Here is a 16,319-nt window from a genome sequence, read left to right as displayed (position 1 = left end):
ACATTCAGCTTGGTGCCAGGACAGAATTTACAGTGTCTTGATTTCCGTATTTTGTTCTTAGACCTTATCCATGGCTTTGAGACACAATTTCAAAGGAAATTCTGCCTCCTCCAGTGTTCTGGGTCAGTGTGTAAGAGTGGTGGATGTTGAATTAGCAAGCCCCAGCCCCATCCTGACACATTCCTCCACCTGCACTCTCCTGCATTATGTGTATGTGTGTCATCTGCCAAACATGTAATGTCAGCCCAAGTTCATAAAGCTCCAGCAGGTGGTGAGGGTGGAGCAGTCGATTATCGGGTTCTGTCCTAGATCCCCAATCTGCCAAATGAATGTATGGTGGAGGTTAAGTAAAAAAAGACAAATAGTACGGTTTTAGGGCTCCAGGAGGGTCAAAACCCTTTAATTAAGCTTGAGGCTTCGAGGGTAAAGACAAAGGATTCTCTGGATCAGTCCACTTATATTAGGAAGAGGGACAAAGGGCAGAGAAACTGAGGAAAGTGCAGGCAATGAGCAGGACCTTGGGAGTCACTTCAAGGAGTCTCAAGTTATGAATCAAGTCAATTCAGTAGCACTGTCTTATCATGAAGACATGGTAGAAGTGAGACTGCAGGAGTAATCTGTGCACCTGCAGTCTCTGCCTTGTTAATTGGGGTTGGAGCCAGAGTGTCCCCAGCTGTGTCCTTATCTTGCTGTTTGAGTTATCTCTGGCCTCACAGGCCACTACAGGCCTCAGCCAGGACCAGTGATTCACAGAGGTTCACTTACTATGAATCAGTTCCCATCTCCAGGTGAGGGGCCGAGGCCTAGGACAGACTCACAGATAAACATAGAAAGCCAATTAGTAACATTTAAATCCTGCTCAAAGCTGCTTCATAGTGGTCTCCAAGAGTCAATAACTGGCTATAAAATATATTGCAGTTAGAATCAAGTACACAATTATTATATCAGATCATTGTACTTTTATCATGAAAATATAAACATCCTGACCACCGTTCTGCACAGTTAATTCCAATAAACATTGCATGAGCTTAAACATGATACAACAACATGAACAGTGAGAGAGAAAAGCTGGTCTCATGTAATTTCCCCAAGAACAGTTCTTTTAAAATTAATCTACTTATGCCACACAAAATGCCATATGATTTAGAATTGTAGGTCTTAGGTTTGTGTTCCAGGTTGACTGTTTAAGTCCGTCATCAGCAGCAAGTGAGGGTTCAGGTAGGATCTTTAGCCACGTTGTGTGTAAGAGGGAGTCACTAAGACAAACCGTTCTGTTGGCTCTCTGTGAAAACCTCCCAGATACCTCACAGGGGTGAAGGGTTATAGCTGCTGCAGAGCTCAGATCAAATTTATGGACATCATAAAAGTCTGTAATCATTGCCTTACATAGCAATACATATACATTTTTCTTTTAAAGCTTTCTTCATAAGGAATTAACTACTCCTTGAATAGTAATTTGAATTTGAATAGTAAAACCAAATGTCATTTCTTTTCCTGTAACAAGCCATTTGATAGCGAGACAATAATATTTAAGTCTTTTATGGGCTTAATGGATAATGGAGATTAGAACTCTCTTTTAAAATGATCAAATTTGTCCTTGAATAAGAAGATACTGCACTCAAATCACAATTCAATTTGCTTGCTTTATCCAACTTTCCGAGCTGTTTCTTATGGAGTCATTGAGTATTTGCTGTCTGTTTGACAATTTCAGAAATGCTCTTTGGGGGAGAATTCCAAGGCAGAAAGACAGATGGTAAACAGTATTGACAACAATACCGTTGTTATATAGAACAACCTATGCTGTATAGAATATCAGAAAGATGCGATTCAACAGAAATTCTGAGGGGACTCAATGTGCAGATTAAGACAACTCTTCCTAAAAGGAGGATGCATCAGTGGACTGGTGAGAGTGCTGGAAAGGAACCCTGGACTAGGTCAGCTCTCTCTCCTGTTGGTGACCATGGAGAATCTTCGGAGAATAGCTCAGAAATACAAGGAGACATAACGCAAGCATTTCTGGAAAGACCTGCTAAAGGGTAGTGGTCCCCTGCCCCCTTTCCTCTGGGGAACAGCCTGTCTGCATGTGGTCCAGGAGCTGCTGTTGTTTATACCACACAGCAAGAGCTTGGGCTGCTATGGTTCTGCCACTTCCTGTTTGTGAAATAGTAACATCTTTCATCATGCAAGCCGTTTGGACTTGAAAATCATGCTGAGTGATGGAAACCTCTCTTCTGGACAATGAATGGGCTCCGACTGTCTCCACTGCTTTTTCCACTTAACTGGAAATTGGGGGAGAGGGTGAGAGAGGAATGGAGCCGTGGCTTCTCTGTGCCTCCCTTTTGGTCAGCTCTACATCTATATTTTGTCTCACATACTCCATTTAAAGGTCAGCAGTATCTATGTCTAAGGAGAGTTTATCCTACCACAAACCGTAGGTGATGAATAATACATATGGCAGAGAGAATCCTGCATGGAAAGTAAGACTTAAGTTACAAGGATGTCAGTGAATAGATGTTACGATAGTTAAGGGTTGTAAGGAGAACAATTACAAGGGCACATAATTTATAATACAATTTATAATGGTCACCCAAGGAGTCACATACAGAGAAGGTGCAGGAAATCTGTCCACACACTAAAGACCTAGAAATATCAGCTGAGGGCCTGGATCCCATGGCGATAACCTTTATGAATTCAGCTGAAAACCCAGAGCCCATAACAATGACCCATGCAAGTCTGTCCCACAGATCTTCACTGGGGAGCCCCAAAAATTAGCAGAAGAATCTAGAAAGTCTGTGCTAGTGAGGTGGAGGATCTGTGCCAGCAGGCTGAGGGTGGGTTCTGTACCGGAGCCATGAAGTGATGCTCAAAATAAGGACCATGGCTCCCATGAAAAGTACCATAGCCATCCTCAGTGACAGTTACCAGGGACCTGGCTTAGATCTCCAGTCTCCTAAATGAGTGTACAATGAAGGCTAAAATAGATGACATAAGTGGTATGATTTTAGGGCTCCAAAACCCTTTGAGGAATTCAAGGCTCTAGGGACTAACACAAGAAATGTCTCTGGGCAGCCATGTTTAGTTTTTCAAACAAGGAAGGGGTTAAGAGTAGAAAACAAAGGAAACTGAACAGACCTTGGGAGTGGTTCAAAGATTGCCCAATAACAGATTATGTTTCATTTAGGAGAAATATTTAGGAGAAGATCTCCATGTTGCATTTCACTACAGGAGTCAAATGCCTGCAGCTAGTTTTTACTTAGTTGATTGGGGTTGGAGCCAGGTGTCCTCAGCTGTGACCTTATCTTACCCTTTGAGGTGTCTCTTCGTTCTGGGTCAGAACATGCCCCCACCTTGCTGCAGCCCTGCATGTGTGTTCAATTTCTAGTTTCAACAGCTCCCAACAGAATGAGGTTTTGAGCTCCCCTAACAATGAGAACAACTGAGTATGTACCAGGAAACAAACATGACAAACTTCTGGAAATTAAACACATTTCTTCCCCTCAAGAGCCAGGAAGTAGTGCTCAATGTGAGGACCAGAGCTCCCCCAAAGTGAACCACAGCCATTCTCAGCGACAGGGTGCCAAGCTCTTCTGAAGATAACAGCCAAGTTCGTATCAGGGGGAGCCAGCATGATGACCTCCTCCAGGAGAAGCAACGGCTCCAAACAGCTGCATTGAGGAGAACCCACAATGTTACTCCTCCTCTCCAGGTCTTCTTTTATGCAGGCAGCTGTCCTTAGGCAGGCCATCCAAGCTCAGCTCCATGACAATTCAGTTCAGCTGGTATTTAAGTTGGCCACCAGTTACCAGTGCACCACACATGTATCTTCCATCAAAAAGCTTGCAGGAAAAAAATGAGGAAATCTTATCTGCATGAGAATATATTTCCTAATCCCTTCAGTATTTTCTAGGGGATTCTCTGTAAAAGGTGGCAGAGAAAACATCTTGTGGCTGATACATGCTTGGAGACATTAGAAATGTACAAAAATTAGGACTTGGAAGGGGACTGGATTTCTCTAATAACACACCCATATTGCTGGCCAGGAGTTTATGCAGATCATGCTAAAATTAAAGACTCTGTCCCAGACACATACAAACCCTTGCCAAGTATCCTGGACTGTTTTAGCATGCATTATGGCCGGGAAGTGATTCTCTTGAGACTCTGTGTGATGCTATGAATCTCTCTTTGCCTCTCCTTTTGGCAGAACTGTCCTGTAAGCCTGTGGTGTTGGGATTAAACCAGAAGCTGTGATGTTTGCCTTACAGGAAGTCACTGGTGAAGACCAGCTCTTGCTGTGATTTCACATTTTTCAGCTAATGTCCCAGCCTGGCCATTATCCAGAAAATTGTGAATCTCACAAATCACAACTGGAGTTCATGGCTGGGACAAAAGCAAGCTGCCAGATTGTTACACATCTAGTGTTTTACTCAGGAGACATATTTCATTGTGCAGAATTTAGGTGTTTTCCTTTTGGTAACCCTGAAGTGTGAAACCATAAATGTGAGCTAATAGAAGAGGTTTGTGTACAGTAGTACTCGACAGGATTAAGATGTATAAAAATGAAATCTGCTCCTTTTTTCTTATACGTCTCTCCCTTTACTTTGCAGGTAGAAAAATAACTTAGTAGAGATGATTAGTGTAAGTTGAAAAGCCTAGCAACATAAAATAGTATGCCTTTGTGAATGAAGATAGGGAAGTGAAATCACAATAGTAGAATATGCTATTCTCAGAAAAGCCAAAAGATGAATAATGGTACCTTTGCGGAGAGGTTAAGCTAAATAAGATAATAATAGGATTCTCATGATAAGAATATAACATATTTTATTAATTAAGTATAACCCCCTGCTCACTCTAATGATACATCAGAATCTCATCTAACCTAATCTCTGTTTCAAATATAATTTAAGAAATTACTAAGGTCCAGTGGAAACTAAGAAAATTCATTGACCATCTCCTTAACACTACAGCTAGTTGATAGTTTTAGGATTCAGCTCTTAACTGCTTTGTGAATGCTTTAATCTTCTTCTGTCCCACTGCTGATCTTGCTTGGGACCTAGAAAATAACTTCTCTGGTTAGCCTGGAGGAATGACCCAAATCCAAATGTGACAGAAGTTGCATGTGATGTGTTAATATCATTTTAGTTACACTTCTGCTTGAACTCTTCAACTGAGGGCTTGATGCTTCCATCTGGTTTTGTAGACAATATTTTGTAGACAATATTTAGAGATCTAGAGGACATGTGTGCTGTCCTTCCTTTTATATTTCTGGATTCAGAATTCTTTAATGTTTCTAGGCATGGTAAAATTTCTGGAAATGGAAAGAAATAAAAAAAAAAAGCAAGAGCAAAGTTAAAAGGGTTGTAACTAATTTCTGAAAGGGCATAAATGAATGAATGAATCGTTGCATCCTTAGTTGACCTGACTCTGGAAGAACACCGCTTAATCTTGGTATGTTAGATTACAGTGAAAGTGGGCCATTTGTCAGCCATTGGAATTACATGTCAAGCTGGTTTTAAGAACACGTGGTTTGGAGGTTGCCCCAGTGATAGCTGGCCAAGTACAAGAACACATGCATTAAACAGAATAAAATTTTGTTATCTGTAAATCGATACGACCCAATTAGGATAGCACAGGGGAGCTTCCCTTTGGTCTTGAAAATCAAGTGAAACAAAGGAGACACAGTGATTACAGATATTAGAGAATGGTTTTGGTAGAGGTGACTAAATAGCCCATTAATAAAAGACATCTGTCTGTCTAAACATAAAATTCATGGAAATAAAAAGTACTGGAAATGTGTTTGTCAGTGATACTTTTGTCTGGTTCTCTTTATTAACACTTGCATTACTAACAGCATTAAACCCAGAAAGGCTAGCGTCAACCAGACAAAAATCTCCAGAAAGCATGGAAAGGGAAGATATAACTGATCTTAAATGAGATGGAGGTCTGAGGACATTCTTAAGAGGATGTAGCATGTTTGTTACTAGAATTTCATGGCCAAAGCCCTGGTCGGGTCACTCTGCCCCGAGCACCAGTCAAGCACTTGAGCAAGAATGGAGGTTTTTCTCAGTGTGGCTGTGCTGGGCGGGACAGATGAAGAGGTTCCAGATGTGTCATCGAGGGGCTTGCTGAAGCTTTAGGGTTTTATGGGAAAAGGGAACTGTCTTAGTTACTTTTCACACATCACTGAGACAAAATACCTCACGCCCAAAGTTGGGAAAGGAAAGGTGTATTTCTTACATTTTTTGGAGGTTTCAGTCCATATTCAGTTGGCTCCAAGGCATGGTGGGGCCGCAGTTCATGGCTGCTACAAACAGCAAGGAGGAAACCAGCAAGAGAGAAAGACACAGCTTCTTCCTGCGGTCACATTGTGTGCTGGCTCCACCCCTAGGCAAGTGTAGCACTGACAGCATAAATCCAAGCTGTGGACAATGAACCAATCACAAGTGAATAATGCAAAAGCATGAGGCTTGGGGGCCACCAACATAAACCATGACAGGAACAAAGTCTGGGGTGGGAGGACTGTATAGCCCGGTTAGGTGAACATGGTCAGGCTACAGTGGGTCTGGCTCATCTGTATCTCATCATTAGTTCTGCGAGGTGGCCCTGGAGAAATTGGTTGACGAGCCAGTTCGGTTCCCATGGTCCTGAGTGAGGATGGCCTCATCATGAGATGAGCCTTCAGGGATCTGCTTTCCCTAGAATCCCAGGTGCCTGTAGGTTTGGGACGGTGACCCTCCAGTTTTAAGTGCTGTGCAGGGTATATAGAGTGAGATGTTAAAAATGACAGTTGAATGTCCCTGTATATCGTGAAAATGCCTTTTCCACCTTGGAGTCCTCAATCTAGAAGGGGGATAAGACAGGTAATTTGAGAGCTGATACACCTCATATTAATAATATTTAGACAGATGCTTGCTAAGTGGTTAACAGGCCTGTGTACAGGGCTGAATCATAGTCTAACCCAGACTTTTGAGCTATCAAAGGAGACAGATACAGACTGAAAGCAGAGCCACCAAGGTTTTACTTGCTTTTGTTCACACATCAGGCACCTGCAAGCCCAGCCTCTAAGTGTCTGTTATGTTTTATTACAGGAACCAAAACCCAGTGATGAAGAACCCAGCCTCTCTCTGAGGTTGGAAATGGGCTTTCCATTCTCTCTCCCCGGGTTCTCTCTCCTCTTGGGTTCTAGTTGACATTATTTACTATGATGTTTGTAAGGTGTGAAGTACTCCACCAATGGTATTAAATATTTAAGCCTCAGAATTAAAAGTTTCCTAATTCTGAAGATCTCATCGTTTGGCTCCTTTCTCAAGAGATGGAGCACTGAAAGAAACCTAAGCACATGTAGCTGCCCGTGTTGTGACTAAGCACAGTCTCATTCTGCACCCCACATCATTTACCCACCGTGACTTGGTTTGGATATTCTCCGTGGCTGATTAGAAGTCTCAAAACATTTTCTTTAAATATGGAATCAAAAGATGTGGTATTTTCTTCCTCTCTCTCATGGAGCTAAAAGGTGCAAAACATGTTTATTTCTACCGGGAAGTTATGTGAAAGCGTGTAATATGACTTAAAATAAAAAGCCCATCAATTAAGACAGGCTGCACTGGCTCTGTCTTCATATTTTATCTGGCCACCGTGATAACTGTATCAGGGTCTGAGCTCATTTTGTAGTCTTTTGAGATATCTTGGAAGGAACTGGATATTTTGGAAATTTCCTTTTAAAGATATTTGTTGAATACTTGTTATGAGGCTGCGTGTGATTTAGCAGTACTAAAATAAACAAGATTGTTATCAGGGCTTATGGAGCACCTAACTGGGAAATTAAAAAAACAATAACAAAAAATGCGTCTTGTCCTTCTAAGGGATCCTTTTCTCTGTCTGGACCGGTGGATGTGATTCATTACAATGCCTCTTGTTGAATTCTCTCACATTCCAGGGGTGCCCCAAAGAAATGAAATCTGAGCTTGTGGGTTGGGGTCCCTGAGCCCCACAGTGACAGGATTTGCTTTGATTCATGGAAACATGGGTTCCTCATCAGCTTCAGATCTGGTGAATTCATTGGCTTCACCCTTAAGGGTCACTGTGTTTCCTGAAACTCTCATTCGGATTCTGCACAACCCTTAATGTCCTCTCCTCTTCCCGTACAGCCTTCCATTTCCTCCAGCCCTTCTCTGAGGTAACTCGTATTTGTGTTCAAGAGGATTTTTTTTGTCCTGGGGATCGAACTCATGACCTAGTGCTTGCCAGGCAAGCACTTATGCCGCTGAGCTAAATCCCTGGCTCAAGAGGATATTTTTAAAACCTATTCCTGTGCAGTCCTTGTTGGCTCTTGTGCCCCAGGCCCCAGTAAACTAGAGTCATCCATTCTGTAGACACTGCTAATGATTATTTCTAAAACAGGGGTGGAAAGAAGGAATAAGGAGATATTTTTCTGGGATTCCGGGGAGCCCACTGTTTGTTACATGAGACCCTGAGATGAACCAGGGAATGCTGAAGTCAGGCTTTATCAGAGAGAGGGGGGATAACAGCTAGCTTCACCTATCCAGAGGCAAGGCGGCTGCCCCGTGGCCTGACTTACTGAAGTCCTCCAGTGGACAGGACGGAGGGTAGCCCTTTAGCAGAGATGGCAGACTTTTTGCCTAATGGGTCAGAGCCTAAATATTTCAGGCTCTGCAAATAAAAGTCTGCCTCCTGCAGGAAAAACTGCACAGGCCGTATACAGGCTGGTGAGTGTGACTGCATTCCAAAATATTGTGATTTTTTTAGACTGTGAAATTTGAATTTAAATAAAACCTGTAACAAAATCTTCTTTTGATTTTCTCCCCCACCCCCTTGGCCATGACCATTAGAGAAGATAAAAAGCCACTCTTAGTTCTTGGACCATTAAAAAAAGGGAGAAAAGAAGAGGGGGAAGAAGAGCCTGGATTTCGCTTTCAGGATAGTTTGTACATTCTTTAGTTTAAAGGAAGAAGAGGAGGAGGAAGGTGAAGAAGTGTGGTAAAGATCGGAACAAAGATAGGTAAAAATCAGACAATGAAAATCATAGTTTTAAAACTGTACTTTTAAGAAAAACTTCAGTTACTCTAGGTTATGATGCTTTTTTCTCATCCAGGGAACTTCACTCAAAAGAAACAAAAATGCTACTAGTCTGAAAGACGCAACAAGCCAGTAAATGAGAGATTACTGCCACTCTGTTCCTCACCCCACCTCTGGGTTGGGCCATTTCCTTTCTACTTGCCCAGGATACATCCCCTTTCTTCTGTAAAGTGGACCTTTCCGCTGTGAATGGACCCACACTTTCACCTGTGAGTTGAAGAATTCAAGTTCTACAGCTGCACGGATTCCACAGATTTCTGCCTCTGACAACAGGAAATCAGCTCCAGGCTGTTAGACACTGTGCTCAGGGGCCCCCCTGTGGACTCTCTGAATCTATGTATCCTTTTTAGTTCTAGTAAGCTAGTAAGCTTCTTTATCCTTTTTCCAGATAGCTTGAAGATTCTTTTTCTAGAAGAGTCTTTTTCTTGATAAAGTGGGGTGAGCCAACAGTCTCCCCCAACAGTAGGTTGAGGTGAGTTTCCTGATCTCCAGTTTAGGGAACCTCATCAGATCCTGCTCAGTGACAGAGGAGGAGGAGAAGGGGGAGGAGGAGGAGGAGGAGGGGAGGGGAGGAGGAGGGGGAAGAGGAGGGGGAGGGGGGAGGAGGAGGGGTGAGGAGGAAAAAGAAATCATGACATAGTCCAAGGTCATCGTAGTTCTACTGGCAGCTGACTTATTTAGAAAGATCAAAAGCACTGAGACAGCTGGGCAGTGGAAGGAGCCAGTACACAGGACCTAATACCTTGCAAACTTGCAGGAGACAAACACTTCCTATGGGCAAGGCCTCAAGACAAGAGATAAATCAAATGCACCCACATACTTCCTAAGGACAAGCACCAGGAACTGATATTCTAAATAATGTATGGATCACCTGAGGAAGCCAGGAGTCACCATCCCAGCCCCCTACATGAAGAGTCACTGCTCTGTGTTCATTCCCACTTGTTACAGGACTTGCTTCCTCTTTTGTCCCCAATTTAATCAACATTACCTGAACAGTTAATCTTACTGATTGACCATACTTCTGTCCCACCTGATGCCCACTTTGCGAGTTCGCATGTTTTCCCATCTGGAACCCTGCCTCCCCTTCTGGTTTTGCTCTGTAAAAGTCCTTAGAAAAGACAGAGTCTTTGGCAACCCACTCAGAACCCCTTCTATCTCACTCTCAGACAGAAGCTTTCTTTCTCTCAATAAATGTATTCTGCTTTAATCTCTATTCTTAAAGTTCATTCTTCAATTTTATAGAACATGAACTTGTACGGGCAACTAGTAGATGGGGTTCATTCCCCTGTATCAATAGGGATGACAGACCAGTAGCATCCCGGGCCTTATTTGCTATTGATAAAAACGTGATTTGTGTTTACTTCTGGGGCCATCAGGTATTTTAGAGCTGTTTTTGCTGTGAATCATAACTGTTCTCTTGGGCCTGTAGTTAGCAAATAGGTAACTAAAACAAAGCTTGGTCTATATTTTCCAGTCTTTCTTATTGTACATTGTTGTTCAAGTCTCTTCGCGGCCCTGCATAGGGCCTGTTGAACATGTAGGCTCTGCCTGGGAGCTGGCCAGATAGTCAGTTAGCCGGAAAGTTGTGTGATTCTGCCACAGGAAGCTGAGCTAATTAGAAATATTACAGGCAGTCAGACAGGGCAGGGCCCTCAGAGGAGCCAGAGCAGAAGTTCAGATAACTTGCAGCCTTGGAAGAGACAATCACCTCCTGCTATGGGCCAGATCTCAAGACAAAATACAAAGCAAATACAACCACATCCTAAGTCCACAGTCCATAGTTCTCTGTTACCCTGAGGCAGTCAGGAGTCTTCTCCCTACAGAAAGAGTCCCTGCTGTTAAACATGCCTGCTTACGATGTGGCTCACTCCCCTGTTTGCTCCTAATTTAGTCAATTTTACCTGAGCAGTTGATCTTATTGGTTGACCACCCTTCTGTCCTGCCTTATGCCCACCCTGCAAATTGCCATTTTTCCCTCTTTTTGACTCATTTAACCTCATGATTTTACTCTACAGAATTCCCTGGAAAAGACAGAGTCCTTGGTAACCTGCTCTAGATCCCTTGTGTCTTTCTCAGACAGAAGCTTTATTTGTCTCAATAAATATATTCTGCTGTTAACCTTGGTTGCTCCTAAAATTCATTCATCAATTTTAGAGAACACGAACTTGTACTGGACATAGTAGGTCAGGAGTTTCAGTCCCCTATATCAATGCCATCCCTTTCAAGGGTGAAGACACCAAGATGAAAGGGTCTTTCAGTTACAGAAACCTCCAGCCACTCTCCTGGACCCATGATCACCTGGATTCTAGGAAAGGCAGACACCCCACCTGATTGGGACCCCACCTCCCCAAGATAGCCCTTTCCTGGAAATAAATCCATCCTTCAGCCATAAAGATCCTAGACCTGGTGCCCTAAGACAGAGAAGACTGTGGTCAGTTGGACCCCCCCCCCCAGGCGGGCCATCACAGCATTTCATATTCCCAGAGTGTGGGCACTTTAGAAAATGCTTAAGGAAAAAGTGATTACTTTTCTTGAACCCCAGTGTGAATTTGCACTGAATGGACTGAATGTTAAGAAGAAAGCTTACTGAGATCATAGTGCTGCATTCTATGAAATATGTGAAGCACATTCTCTACTCTGATGATGGTAGGAGCATGAGCATTGTTCTTCCTTCCATTACACCTCAAATAGAAAATCAAGTGGCCCAACCACTACATATAAAGGCTATATAGTTTCTTAAATATATACATGTGCATGTGCATATATTTTTCTCCCTATCATCTCTCTGTTTTAACTGAGACATTACCAGAGAGTGAATTGTAACCTCCCAGAAATTAGTATGTTGCATCGAAATGCCAATTTCCTGTCCATCAGAATTTGTGTGTATTTGGAAATAGAAGCTTTAAGAAGATGGCTGAGTTAAAATTAGATCACTGGAGTGTGCAGAAGCCAGCATGGCTGGTGTCTTTTGAGAAGAAGAAATTTGGACATGGGTACAGAAGGTATGTCATTCAAACATGAAGACGGTGAAAGTCACCCTTACTCCACCGTGATCTTAAGTTTCCAATGCCCAAATAAAATAAAATAAAGTAATTTCTGTCATTTAAGTCATATAGTGTGTCGTACTTTGTTACAGCAACCCCAGGAAATCATTGCCAAGGGTTTTTTGAGAATCTGGGTCCTAGGATATGTATATGTTTCACTGTGTTTTTCCTTAATGTCCTTCACATCTGAATGATAATCTTGCTGTGTGCATACTGTATGCAAATTTCCTCTTCTCATAAAAACTCCAGTGCACATTAAGAAGAATGTAGACATTCCACTACATTAAAAACTGTCACACTGCTCTCCTGTCAGTAAGAAAGTTACATCAGCAAGTTAGATGATTTTTGTTATTGTTACTTGGCTCTTGCACATGGGTTGTTATGGAGACAGAAAGCCAAAATTACTCAGATAACTTCCAAAGGCCATTTAGTGTAATTGATGAATTATGTGCCCCTTGACCTCCGGTTGCTGGAGAAATGCAACAAATAGGATCAATCCATCTCTGTCTATCTAGTGCAAAATGTCACTTACTGATGCTGTCTGTAGTTTTCTTTGAAAGTGATTTGTAATCTCTATTTATACCTTTTGGGTATAAATAATGAATGGAAGTTATACTGCCAAAAAATCTGTGAACAGTCTTTTTCAGCATTAACTCATGGGGAATAGGAAATAATTCTGCATTTGTTGGTGTGCTTGGGAGAAAACTTGTAATGGTGTGAACATTGACAAAGAGAAATAGTAGCACGAAAACCACCATCCTTCACCCACCCAAGCTGGACGTGTTGAGCACACCTGTAATCTCAGCATTCTAGGAGGCTTTCAGAGGAAGATCACAAATTCAGCCTCAGCCTGGGGAACTTATCAAGATACTCAAAGGAAAAAAAAAAGTGTAAGGCCTTGGGTTTGGTCTCCAGCAGCAAATAGACAAAACAAAACCACTGCCAACCCAGAATCACCAATGCACACATTGCCTCTGTCTTGTAAATGTGTTCTCAAGTTGTGTAGCAGTTAGAGTTTAGTTATTAAGTGTCCCTCAGAGCAAGTCAAAGAAGGCTTAATTGCTAGTCTGTGGCACTACTGAGTGGAAGAAGAAACTTTGAGAAGTGCCTGCTTGTGGGAGGAACCTAGCTCACTGATGCGTACCCTTGAAAGGAGTATTGGAACCCAGCACCAGCTGCCATGAGGGGAGGAGATATACTATGGCCCCACCCCCATGATGTTCTGCCTGTCCATATTCCCAGAGTAATAGAGCCAGAATCCATGGACTGCAGCCTCTGAAACCATGAGGTCAAATAAATCTGTCCTCCTTGTAAGTCAATTTCAAATGCTTTGTCGCAGCAGTGGCTAGTTGACCAACAGGGAAATTGGGTCACATGATACTCATATATTTGTCTGGAATGACTTTCGGTAAACACTTGAAAGTTGGGAAAAACAACTATCTTATACTAAAAAATTGTCTACCTAAAAAAAGCCTTCTCCACATCCTGAGCCATGATACATGATAGATGGACTTTCATCTTCCAAAAGCTGTGAGCTGTGAGCTCTATTCTTTATAAAGTCAACAGGTCTCTGGCATTTCATTACAGTATTGGCAAGCAGACTAATACTGTAGGAGAAGAAAACCAACCCATTGTTTCAAAGTGTGTACCTGCAATAATTCCAAAGAGATTCTTAAACTCCACTGCGGTTGTGTAAAGGTAACTTCCTGAAACTGCAAAGCAAGCATATGAAAATATTTCTGATAGCTCCACCTTAACACAGAAGTCATGCATATTGTGAGACAAATCAAACCTTTCATGTAACACAGATATATTGAGAATTATTACAGAGACATCCAGTGGCTTCAACAATGACAAGGGGGAAGAGAATGCAGTTAATTTTGTTTGAACTCCAAATAGAAATACATGACCAAAACAAGAGAAGAGACTTCCCAGACTGCACTCAGTGGTGAATCAGCTCACTAATGCACTCTTTAGGTACAACAACGAGAGACTATAAAAGCAGACCTTCCTTTGGCTAACAGCATTCCTATTTCTCCAAGGATGTGTGTTGACGGGAGAATTTGAGTGAAGGTCAGTAACCAGCACAACAGAAGGTTGCAGGTGGCCTATGTTTTATTGTAAAATATTTTGCTTTTTCCCAAATATAGAAGATATTACAAAGGGGAGAAAGCTTTTGTGAGCCTTTCATTCAGAGGCCTGTTGTGCTACAGATACCATTAAAGACTATACCTTCCTTACTGAGCTTTTCTGGGTATTCAGGGTATCTCTGGGGAACTTTTGGAAGTTCACTAACTCAGGATGAATAACAAGGGAGCCACTTATTCTTAACAGTTTTCCTACTCTGGTGTCTTGGTTACTTTTCTCTCATTGCTGAGACAAAAACACCTGATGCCCAAAATGAAAGAAGAAAAGGTGTATTTAGCTTACAATTTTTGGATGTTTCAGTTCACACTCAGCTAGTTCCAAAGCAGCCTCCAAGCAGAGGCGCTGAGGGGCAGTTGTTCACAGTGGCTACAAGTCACAAAAAAAAGGGGGGGGGGTGGGAATATACATTCTTCCCTCCCTCAAATCGTATGCCAGCTCCCCATCCCTGGGTGGTGCATAGTCACACCACCAATCTTAGCCCTAGAAATTGTACCAATCAGAAATGCTAGACTCAGCCACCTCCATAACATCACGAGGCTTGTGGGGGGGCATCCAAGCACAAAGCATAGCATCTTGCAAAGTGGTGTACCTCTTGCTGTGCTTTGAATATATGTATCCCTCCAATATTCATGTATTGGAAGCTATAACCCAGAGTGGTTATATTCAGAGATGATACCCTTAGGAGATGAATAGGTCATGAAGTGTGCTCCCTCATGAAGAGGTTAGTGGCCTTATAAAAGGCCCTTAAAAAAGGGTACTGGCATTGCTCCTTTTCTTATTTTTTATTTTTTGTTTTGTTGAAACCAGGAGTTGAACTGATGACCTTGTGCTTGCCTGGCAGGTGCTAGGGCATTGAGCCATTCCTCCAACCCCTGGTGTAACTCTTTTTCTATTTGCCTTCCTCTGTGTGAGCCACAGCAAGAAGACACCACATTAAAGCCAACAGCATCCCTAAGTACACATTGGATCTGCCCTTGCCTTGATCTTTGGTTCTGTATGAGAAATACACTATTCCTCAGTTGCTTTGCTCTCATTGCTGAGACAAAACACCTGACACCCAAAATTAGGAGAGGAAAGGCTTACTGTTTGTGGAGGTTTCAGTCCATGATCAGCAGCTTCCAAGGCAGGGTGGCTTGGCACAGGGGCAGCAGCCAGCAAAAGCAGCAGTGCAACATCAAGGAAGGGCCATTCCTCCTCCAGGGTGGGTGTAGCACTCAAAAAATCTTGTTGCCCTCCTCTTGCCCAGAAGGAGGATATTTACAAAGTAAGAACCCTGGCTCCCTGCCCAGAATCTTAGTTAAACTTCTCAAGTGGACACATTGTATCAACCATAACACATTCCTATTGTTTATCCAGTCTTATTGGTAGAGGGAAACACCCTACCACACAGTAACTACCACAGACACCTGTGCACCATCCTTTTTCAGCTGAGGTGGAGGAATTGAGTTATCATCAAGACCTGACTGCTCCCCTGCGCATGATGGCTTGGCCTTCAGGGTAGAAAGACTTGAAGTTGACAAGAGAATTAGAAACAGGGATGGAGGGAAAACCTGCTGTCATCAGCTGGCATGGCTGGCTAAGGACTAAGATAGAAATGCACTTGAACATCTGGCAATATCTCCAAGCTCACCTAAAGATAGAACTCTCTCTGGCAGTCCCTGCATCCACATTGTCTCATTCATTAGTTTTGTTCTCGCTGAGCTCAGTGGGCTGAGTTTTCTGCACCTGGGAAGCTCCCATCCTAATTGAGTTCTGGCGCCATTGTTATAACAAAGTATGTTGTGCATGCTCTAGATGATTGTCAGATCTGAGCTTAAGGCATGATGCCACGTGTGTATGTGGAATAGAGCTCAAATCCAAAGCCTTTTACCCTAGGACATGTGGCCTTCAGGGACTTTTAGTGCTCAATACATACAGGTCACCAGATGGCATCATGTGAGATTGCCTTAGTCTGTTTTCTGTTGCTATAATGTAATACCTGTGCATGGGTAGTTGTTAAAAAAGAGGGTGATTTAGCTGACTGTTCTGGAACTG

The 16,319-nt window shown here is 42.6% G+C and overlaps 1 long non-coding RNA gene across 1 annotated transcript; it reads right to left on the bottom strand.

Moving 5' to 3' along the window:
- Nucleotides 1-226: 226 nt before the first annotated feature.
- LOC134474513 (uncharacterized) lies at nucleotides 227-15,675 on the bottom strand. Its single transcript, XR_010045373.1, has 3 exons — nucleotides 15,369-15,675; nucleotides 6,235-6,416; nucleotides 227-5,305 (listed from the first exon to the last, which is right to left on the bottom strand). It is a non-coding gene; the product is annotated as an uncharacterized LOC134474513 (long non-coding RNA).
- Between the last annotated feature and the right edge of the window lie 644 nt (nucleotides 15,676-16,319).

This window comes from Cavia porcellus, unplaced genomic scaffold (genome assembly GCF_034190915.1).
Source record: "Cavia porcellus strain 051 isolate PalLab524CR breed Dunkin Hartley unplaced genomic scaffold, mCavPor4.1 scaffold_33, whole genome shotgun sequence".
NCBI classification, from domain to species: Eukaryota; Metazoa; Chordata; class Mammalia; order Rodentia; family Caviidae; genus Cavia; species Cavia porcellus.
This window is presented reverse-complemented; position numbering and strand designations above follow the sequence as displayed.